The sequence below is a fragment of the Elephantulus edwardii genome, unplaced genomic scaffold (genome assembly GCF_000299155.1).
Source record: "Elephantulus edwardii isolate Elephantulus edwardi_28Jun2011 unplaced genomic scaffold, EleEdw1.0 scaffold00112, whole genome shotgun sequence".
Taxonomy (NCBI): Eukaryota; Metazoa; Chordata; class Mammalia; order Macroscelidea; family Macroscelididae; genus Elephantulus; species Elephantulus edwardii.
Genome location: NW_006399862.1, coordinates 10,424,848 through 10,434,480, shown reverse-complemented (window position 1 = coordinate 10,434,480; position 9,633 = coordinate 10,424,848).

Sequence of the window (9,633 nt, the reverse complement as noted above, 5' to 3'; positions counted from 1 at the left end):
TAGAGTCCAGAGGTCAGAGAATGAAATGAGAATATTTTCTAACTGAAAAAGAAGGCATGCAGCTTGAACTCAAGGCCACCAATGAAGAGTTAAAGTGGGCTCCCTCTCCCCTCCATCTCAATGCTCCAGTTCAGCATGAAGCTGCCAGAGTCTGCACCCCTATTCCCAAATGGGGAACTTACAAATAACACCCCCAAGAATCAGGCTAGATGTTTGTCTTATAGATATAAGACTTGCATAAAAAGAGGAGGGAATGTAAGAGTCAAGTTTTGTTTTCTAGCTCTCGCTCTAATCTATCTCTATCTCTATCTCTATCTCTATCTCTATCTCTATCTATCTCTATCTCTATCTATCTCTATCTCTATCTCTATAATCTACATCTATATCTATATCTAATCTCTATATCTATCTAATCTATAGCTAATCTATATCTATAGCTAATTTATATCTATATATAATCTAGATCTATATCTAATCTAGATCTATATCTAATCTATATCTATCTATATATCTGGTCTGGCCCTGCCATCTTAAATCCTTTGTCCTTGCTTTCCTCGAGTACACTTCCTGAAATGATCTCAGCAACAAGGAAGTGATTCTGACTCCTCCTGTATGAACATTACTCCAATCATTGTTGTTATTGTTGTTGTTATGTGCCATCGAGAGTTGCTTGTGACTCATAGTGACCCTATGTACAACAGCCCTAAACCCTGCTCTAATCACATTGCCTCTGACACACCCATCCCAATTACCCCAGTCACTGAATCAACCTACCTCATAGAGGGTCTTCCCCTCCTGCGCTGTCCCTCCACCCTACCAAGCATGATGTCCCTCTCCAAGGACCTGTTCTTCCTTGCAACATGCCCAAAGTATGTGAGACGAAGCCCCAGAATGCTTGCCTCCAAGGAGCAGCCTGGTTTAATCCTCTCCAGGCTGAATCTGTTTGTTTTCTTGGCAGTCCATGGTACATTCAATCCTCTTCTCCAGCACCACAGCTTAAAGGCATCAATTCTCCTTCTGTCCTCCCTAGTCATTGTCCAACTTTGTGATGCATAACAAGTGATTGCAAAGACCATGGCCTGTATCAGGTGCACCTTAGTCTCCAGAGAGACACCGTTGCTCTTGAGTACTTTAGAGAGGTCCCTAACAGCAGACTTTCCCATCGCCATACGTTTTTTGATTTCCTGGCTGCTGGTGCCAAGAGTGTTGATTCCAATCATAGTATACCAAATATTTGTGCCCTTGTTAATGAGCCTGCTTGTTTTCAAATTAGCCAATCGCTACACGCTGCCTCCATCTTTCCTCACAAGTTTCCCAATCTCCTTCCAGCCCCTCACTCAGTCTTTGCCACTCCCAGCACCAATAAAAACCCTTGTTTCGAAGAGCTCGAGGTTCCTCCCCACTGCATCTGTGCCGGAGTGCACTGGAGTCCCTGCTCAAGCTTGTAATAAAGACTCTCGTATTTTTGTATCGGATTAGGCTCCTTGGTCTTTGAGGGAATCGTGATTGTGGCATAACAGTATAAGATAGAGCAAGGTTCAAATCTATTGTTCATGTGGAGCTGAAAGTCATGCCCAACTCAATGACAACACTGGACAACAAAAAAATATCATGCTGAGAAAGAGAGTCAGAGAAGTAAAGGAGGATCCTCAACAAGATGGAATGAAACAGTAATTGTAACAATGGTTTTGAACATATCAGAGATTTTGAGAATGGTACACAATAGTGATAGGGTGGTTTTAAGAAGTTCAGAATTCTCTGTATGTCAGCTATAAAACTAAGTTATATAATTATAAAACATCAGTTTTCTTTAGCCTGCAAAACTAGTTACTTAGCCTCACAATTCTGTTTCCTGTCTTTAGTCATGTTAAGTAGTTTGATCTGTCTGAGGAAATGCATCTCTCCTAGATCTCTGTGAGGCTGTTTCCCAGTGATAAGTAAATTGTATCTTAATCTGCCTGTTTACCAGGAAGGGGACTGTGCTCTTCCTGAATTACTAGTACTTAAATATGAACTGGTTTTTTCAGATGTAGAAATCATTTTTTAATAACAAAAGTGCATTGTTAAATGAGTCTCACCCTGGTATAAAAGCCCATGACCACTCCTAGACAGGGAGGGAGTCTTTGAGGCCAAGATCCATTGTCCTTCACAGATCTGTAATAACGTTCTTTTATGGCTATTACAACCCATTTGTCTTATTGGCAATTGACTACAGAAAGAACCCCTTGCATTCAGTAACAATAAGGCAAGATTCAGATCTGTTATCCACAAGTTTGCTATGAGTTACAGTAAAATTGATGGCACCTAACAAGGGCAACAATTAGCCCAAGAAGGCATCTGGGTTTGCTTACCCTGGATTAAGGCAGTGGTGCTTGGAAAGTAGAAAGATTTGTGAGGTTTGAGTCCACAGAAGTATCAGAAATCTTTTCCCATGCAATTAACTAACTGCCTTTGAAAACATGCCAGAGGGTCAGCTATGGCTTGGTTCTGACGAGATGGTACACAATAATGACAATGACAGGTTGGATATAGTCACTTCTTTTGCAATAATATTTAGGTGATGTGTACTCCATGACAGACTGTCGTGATAATATCCATCAGCATCTCTATTCCTGTAGTCCCCAAATCCAACTCAGTCCTCTGCTGGCAAGTTGATCTTCATTCAGAATGACCCTATATAACAACATCGAATGCCTCATGGGCTTTCTTACACTGTAATTCTTTATGGAATCAGACTGTCACAATTTTTTCCGTGTGGCACCAGGGAATTTGTACCTCTGCTCTTTTGGTTAGTATATTATTGTTTTATCCACTCTGCCACCAAGGATCCTGACCTTTGAATTCTTGAGCAGGAAAAGAACAAAGCCATACTTTACCTCCCAACTATCCTAAGGTTGTAGTGGGCATCAGTCATGCTGGTTTGTGAATTTATAGTCCTGGGCAGGGACACCTGGAGGAACATAGACTCTTTGAGGGAGAAATGCTCCCTGTAATGACAATAGGCTCAGTGAGAGAAAGCCTTGACAGAGGACTATGGGATTTCATTTCAGCTCTTGGCCTCCTCATTTCCAGCGATCTCAGTTCCAAAGAAAATGCAATAAGGCAGGTGTTCTCACGATCACAAGTGACCAAGAGCTGGTATGTTTCCAGTCATGAAAAGTATCTCAAAACGTAAGAACAAAGAGTATGAAGCCAAGCCATTATTTCCTCTGTAAATTCTAGCACATATCTTCTAGTGTAGGTTGTTAGTGGTTTGTTCATCAATATTTAATAGATTTCCTAGAGTGAAGGGATGCAGATTTGAACCTGGTTAATTTTCTTCTGATTTGAAACTGCAGTCCCTTCAGCAGGACAGTTCAAATTTTTGCTTAAGGACATGTCCTAAAGAAAATACTAAGAAGCTATGACTTTCTACATTGTTACTAAAGAGCTCTGGTGGCAAAGTGTTAAATACTTTCTGCAATCCAAAATGTCAGTGTTTCAAAAACACTCAGAACCTGGTTCTGCAAGAGAAAAAGCTGACCATCTGCTTTCTTAAAGATCAAAATCTAGAAAACGTAATTCTATTATGTTACTTCGAATTGCTTTGGGCCTGATCATTCAGGGACTCTTATTAATAAAATTACTTTCTTTTTAGTTTTTTAAAATTCATTTTAATGAAAGTTTATAGAGATTTAGGGTTTCCATTCATTCACCATTGCACGTTTCTTCCTGCCCACCCCCTACCCCCAATTTACTCTTCTCTTAGGAAAGTAAAAGAAAATTTCTTTCATTGTTATACAATCCCACCCTCAAGTCCATTCCACTGTGCAGCTTTCATTCTTTACTACTGTCATGACAATAATACCTAATCATATATCCCTTTTAAACAATTCACTCCCTCATCTGTTTCAATGCAGTATACATTATTTATCCCATTTTTCTCAGTCTCCCCCAGCCCCAATGCAAGTGCTGTTTTACAACAGTGAAACTATGCAATATTTGTCCTATTGTGACTGAGATATTTGACTCAGCATAATGTCCTCCAAGGTCACCCATTTTGTATAATTTCATGAGTTCTTTGCTTTTCAGTGCAACATAGTATTCCATTATATGAATATACAACAGCTTCTCTATCCATTCATCTGTTGATGGACACTGGTGTTGTTTCCAACTCTTTGCTATTGTGAACAAAGCCGCAATAAACATTGGTGTGCATATATCTGCTTCAGTGACAGTTATGGTTTCTTTAGGGTATATCCCCACTAATGGAATGGCTGGGTCGAATGGTATTTCTATTTGCAACTTTTTGAGAAAGTGTCATTCAACCTTTCATAGTGGTAGCAACATTTTACACTCCCACCAGTTTCTCTGCAATCTCACTAATATTTGATGTTTGTTGTTCTGTTAAATTTTGCTATTCTAATTGGGGTGAAATGATATCCTATAGTTGTTTTGACTTGCATTTCTCTTACAGCTAGGGATTTGGAACATTTCTTCATGTGCTTGTTGGCCATCTAAATGTCTTCTTTGGTGTCTGTTGGTATCTTCTGACCATTTTTCATTTGGGTTATTTACCTTTACCTTGTTGTAACACTCTTGGCACCAGTAGCCAGGAAATTAAAAGGCACATTGCCATCGGAAAATCTTCTGTTAGGGACATCTCCAAAGTACTGAAGAGCAATGGTGTCTCTCTGGAGACTAAGGTGCATCTGATACAGGCCATGGTCTTCACAATCATTTGTTATGCATCAGAGAGTTGGACAATGACCAAGGAGGATAGAAGGAGAATTGATGCCTTTCAGCTGTGGTGCTGGAGAAGAGTACTGAGAGTACCATGGACTACTAGGAAAACAAATAGATTCAGCCTAGAAAGGGTTAAACTGGGTGGCTCCCTGAAGGCAAGTATTCTGAGGCTCCGTCTAACATACTTTGGACATGTTGTAAGTAGGGACCGGTCCTTGGAGAAGGACATTATGCTTGGGAGAGTGGAGGGACAGCGCAGGAGGGGAAGGCCCTCTATGAGGTGGACTGATTCAGGGACTGGGATAATCAGGATGGGAGTGTCAGAGACAGTGTGATTGGCACAGGACAGAGCAGAGTTTAGGGCTGTTGTACACAGGATTGCTATAAGTCGCAAACGACTCGACGGCACATAACAACAACAACAACAACCAACATCTTGTTGTGGTGCTCAAGTATTTTATAAATTGTAGATGTAAGTTCCTTTTCTGACATGTCATTGCCAAATATTATTTTCCAAGCTGTAGCTTCCCTTTTAAACTGTTGGAGAAGTTTTTGGATGTGCATAGGGATTTGATTCTTAGAAGGTCCTATTCATCTATTTTACCCTGTCCTGGTTGTAGATTTTTCAGAATGCTTGGAAGACTGATTTTGTCTTGGATTAGGACTATGTTGTGAATTAAAGTTCTTCCAAGCTTTTCTTTAATGAATTTTATAGTCCTTGGTTTTAGTCCTAGGTCCATGATCCACTTTGAGTTGGTTTTTGTGTATGGAGTGAGATGTGGATCTTGCTTGAGTTTTCTGCAGATAGTTTTCCAATTGTGCCAACACCATTTGTTAAAAAGGCTGTCGTTCCCCACTTAACTTATTTCAAGTCCTTGTCAAAAATCAGTTGGGCATAAGTAGATGGGCTGATTTCTGGATTCTCAATTTTATTCCGTTAATCTATGTGTCTGTCATTGTACCAGTACCACACTGTGTTGACCACCAATGCACAGTAGTAGGATTTAAAATCAGGGAGTGAAATGCCTCCTACCTTGTTTCTCTTTTTAAGGCATGCTTTGCTTGCTCTGGGCCTCCTTTCCATTCCAAATGAAATTGGAGATTGCCTTTTCCATCTCATTGAAGAATGGAATTGGTGTTTGTATTGGGATTGCATTGAACGTGTAAATAAATTGCCTTTGGTAGTATTGTCATTTTCACAATATTGAGTCTTCCTATCCATGAATGAGTAAGGCATATTCTTCCATTTCTCCAGGTCTCTTTTTGTTTCTTGTAATACTGTTTTGTAATTTTCTTTGAATAGGGTCTCTATGAGTTGCAAGCGGCTCAACGGCACATAACAACAACAACAAGAAGATGCTTTTTTTATTTCTGGTTAGGTTTATTCCCAAGTATTTAATCTACTGATTAGCTATTGTGAAGGGCATTGTTTTTCTTAGTTCCAGTTCTATATTTTCTGCATTAATTGATAGGGCCAAGTGGTTATTTTTTTGCTTTATTAAATTGATGAATTACATTGATTGTTTTTCTTATGCATCCTTGCATATCTCTCATGAATCCAACTTAGTCATGGTGAATTATTTTTAAATCTATCATTGGAGTCTATTGGCCAAGAAAGAGTTTTGTCAGGATTTTTGCATCAGTGTTCATGAGAAATATTGGCCTATAGTTTGCTATTTTGGTGGTGTCTTTACCTGGCTTTGGTGTCAAGGATATGTTTTCTTCATAGACTGAGTCTGGGAGAATTCCATCTTTTTCTATTTTCTGATATAGTTTCTGTAGGATTGGTGACAGATCTTCTCTGAATGTTTGATAAACATCACTTGTAAAACTATCTGGTCCAGGACTTTTTTTGGCTGGAAGTTGTTTTATTAACTTTTCGATTTCTTTTTTTGTAATGGGTCTATTCAGGTGTTCAATTTTGACTGGTATCAGTTTAGTTAGGTTGTGAATTTTTAAGTATTTTTCCATTTCCTCTAGGTTTTCATATTTGTTTGAGTATAATTTTTCATAATATTCCAATGCTAGCCTTTTTATTTTAGTTAGCTCTGTTGTGATGTTGCCCGTCTCATCTCTTATTCAGATTATTTGAGTCTTTTCTTTCTTTACCTTTGTTAGTTTAGCTAGTGGTTTGTCGATTTTATTGACCTTTTCAAAGAACAAACTCTTGTTTCTTGATGGTTTCAATTGTTTTTTTAATTTCTATTTCATTTATTTCTGCTCTACTTTTTATAATTTCAGGGTTTTTTTAGAGATTGTTGGGTTTTCTTATTGTTATTTTTCAATTTGTTGGAGATAATGGGTTGGAAAGTCATTCGTCATTTTTTCTTGCCTTTTGATAATGTTTGCTTACTGCTATAAAATTGACCTCTGATTACTGCTTTGGCAGTGGTGTTTTCATTGTCATTTGCTTCAAGAAACTCTTTAATTTCATATTTTATTTCTTCTAGTACCCACTCATGTTCAAGCAAAGTGTTTTTCAGCTTCCAGATGTATGTGTTTTTTTCCCCTTTATCTTCTTGTTATTAATTTTTAATTTTGTAGCATTGTGGTCTGAGAAAATGCTTTGTGTTATTTCTCTGTTTTTGAATTTATTGATGTTTGCCTTGTGACCTAAAATGTAATCTATTCTGGAGAATGTTTCATGCTCATTGGATAAGAAGGTATACTGCGGGTTTTTTTGTTTTCATTTTGTTTGTTTTGGGGTGAATCTGCTTATAAATACCTATGATGTTGAATTGGTTTATTGTGTGGTTTAATTCTTGAACACATTTGTTGAGTTTTTTGTTAGTTCTATATTTTCTTGAGAGGGTGTATTGTAGTGTTACGTATTTCCTTTTTCAGTTTTCTTAATATTTGTTTTGTATATTTTTCAGGTATTTATTACTGTTATGTCATCTTGTTCTATTGACCCTTTAAACATGATGTAGTGACCGTCCTTGTCCATTGTGATGGTTTTGACATTGAAATTTATTTTATTGGAGATTAATATCACTACCACTGCTTTTATCTTGTTGCCATTTGTTTGGTATATTCCCCCCCCCCCTTTATTTTTAGTCTGTCTTTATCTTTATTTTTCTAGTGTGTCTCTTGTAGAAAGCATATTGATGGGTTTTGGGGTTTTTAGCCAATCTTTTATTCAGTGGTGCATTCAAACCATTCATATTCTGTGTGGTTATTGAAAGGCAAGGTTTTATTTATATTATTTTGTTCAGTTCTTTTTGGTGTTGTTGCTAGTTACTTTGGTCCATGCTGCTTTCTGTGGCACCTCTGTAAAAAGGACATCTTTGTTTTCTGCAATTCTGGCCTTGTTTTTACCAACTTCTTTAGGTTCTGTTTCTCTGAAATATCTTGATCTCTCCTTCATATCTTATGGATAATTTTGCTGGGTATCAACACTCTTGGTAACAAGAGCCAGGAAATCAAGAGACAAATTGCACTGGGAAAGTCGGCTGTGAGGGAACTCTCAAGAGTACTAAAGAACAACGACGTCAGGCTGGAGACTAAGGTGTGCCTTATCCAGGTTATAGTCTTCGCAATTACATGCTATGCATCAGAGAGCTGGACAGTGAATAGGTTTGATAGAAAGAGAATTGCTGCCTTTGAGCTGTGGTGCTGGAGAAGAGTGTTGAATATACCATGGACTGCTAGGAGAACAAACAGGTTTGTCCTGGAGAAGGTGAAGCCAGAATGCTCCTTGAAGTCAAGGATTCTGAAGCTTTGTCTGACATACTTTCGGCATGTCTCAAGGAGGGACTGGTCCTTGGAGAGGAACTGTTCCTTAGAAAGGGACATCATGTTTGGCAGAGTGGAGGGGCAGTGAAGGAGAGGAAGACTTGCGATGAGATGGATCGATTCTGTAATTGGAGCAGTTGGAATAAGTATGTTTGAGATGGCTAGGTTGGCACAGGATAAAACAACTTTTAGAGCTCTTGTACATAGGGTTGCTATGAGTCGCAAACAACTTGATGGCACATAACAACAACAACAACAACAACAGTGTTCTTGGTTGACAGTTGTTTTCTTTGATGGATGTATGTTGTTTCACTTTCTTCTTACTCTCCTGGTTTCTTCTGAGAAATCAGTACTTAAACTTATCTGTTCTCCCTTATAGGTTGTTGTTGTTATGTGCCATCGAGTCGTTTGTGACTCATAGCGACCCTATGTACAACAGCCCTAAACCCTGCTCTATCCTGTGCCAATCGCACTTCCTCTGAAACACCCATCCTGATTACCCCAGTCACTGAATTAATCCATCTCATAGAGGGTCTTCCCCTCTTGCGCTGTCCTTCCACCCTCCCAAGCATGATGTCCCTCTCCAAGGACCCGTCCCTCCTTGCATCATGCCCAAAGTATGTCAGACGAAGCCCCAGAATCCTTGTCTCCAAGGAGTAGGTTGGTTTAACCCTCTCCAGGATGAATCTGTTTGTTTTCTTGGCAGTCCATGGTACATTCAATACTCTTCTCCAACACCACAGCTCAAAGGCATCAATTCTCCTTCTGTCCTCCCTAGTCATTGTCCAACTCTCTGATAACAAGTGATTGCAAAGACCATGGCCTGTATCAGGTGCACCTTAGTCTCCAGAGAAACACTGTTGCTCTTGAGTACTTTAGAGTGGTCCCTAACAGCAGACTTTTTCATCGCAATACGTTTTTTGATTTCCTGGCTGCTGGTGCCAAGAGTGTTGACCGCGGAGTCAAGCAAACTGAATCTGTGAACAATTTTAATCTCTTTGCCATCCATCCTGATGCTACTAATTGGTCCAGTGGTGAGAATCTTTGTCTTTTTGACATTAAGCCTCAGTCCATACCGAAGGCTGCAGGCCTTGACCCTCTGCAGCAAGTGCATGAGGTCCTCCTCAGTTTCAGCAAGCAGGGTTGTATCATCTGCATACTCTTTGTTTTTCC